Here is a 1,224-nt window from a genome sequence, read left to right on the forward strand (position 1 = left end):
TATTATATATATACATATATATATATATACGTGTGTGTGTGTGTGTGTGTGTGTGTTTGGTGAAAGGGTTTGTGTATCACAATAATCAGCAAAGCTGTACTGGTCAGGACCACCCATAATAGGTCGGTTATCTATAGGGGATCAGACAATAATCTCCCACCATCACCAATTCGCACTAACCGGCGTGGTGATAAGAAATGACCAAACTCCAGACATAAATTAACAAGTCGGAGGCCTTTGTCCTACAGTGGACTAGAAACGGCTGTATTTTCTGTTGTTGTTGCTGTTGTTGTTGTCCGAGAAAATGTATCAATATCGCAGTTGCATTGTATGTGTTTATAACATAAGAGTAAATATAATTCACCGTTTAAAGGCAATCTTCTGACGATTCTGGAGGACGTTTACGTTTCAAAATCTGGAAGGGGGACCTTTTCTAGTACTTCTTAAAGATTGGGATTTTAGTCAGACTTCAGGGTAGCATCATTGGTTGGGGGAGTAATGATGTATTGTTCTCTCTCTCTCTCTCTCTCTCTCTCTCTCTCTCTCTCTCTCTCTCTTTTCCTCTACATCTTTCCCTTTCTCAAGTTCTGGCATACCACTCATTAGAATAGATTCCAGAGCGGTTCCTTTCATACCATTTTTATATTCTGAGAAGAAAAAGGCAAAAGAAAATAGGAAAGAATTCATTCATTTTGTGAACCCAACCGTCTGGACGTTTTATTGGAGCTCTTTAGCGAGTCTTTTATATATACGGACTGATACACGTTCGCAAATTCACTGGGAATATGGAAGGGCGTCGAATCAGAGGATTCTACTGTATCAGCCTAAATAAGGATTGACCTTAGAATAGCACGATATGGCAATTCATAATAGATCCGACTGAACTACAACGACCTATATATACACACAAATATACAGTATTAGTATACATATATACGTACATACACGTACACGCATATATATATATATATATATATAATCCATAGATATCTCTTGATATTGAATCCGCTCTGCCTACAGGGTGAATTCGATATTAAGAGATATTTATGGCTTATATGAATAAAATGAAAATCACAAGAAAATATGATGAATTATCATATATATATGTTTTTTTCAAAAAGGCCCATAAAAGAAACACAGGAAATATGAATAAATCACACTATATTTCGGTCAATAAATTAACAAGTTGGAGGCCTCCCAGCGCTCAACAATAAGAACACGCAC

Source organism: Palaemon carinicauda, chromosome 30 (genome assembly GCF_036898095.1).
Source record: "Palaemon carinicauda isolate YSFRI2023 chromosome 30, ASM3689809v2, whole genome shotgun sequence".
Lineage (NCBI taxonomy): Eukaryota > Metazoa > Arthropoda > Malacostraca > Decapoda > Palaemonidae > Palaemon > Palaemon carinicauda.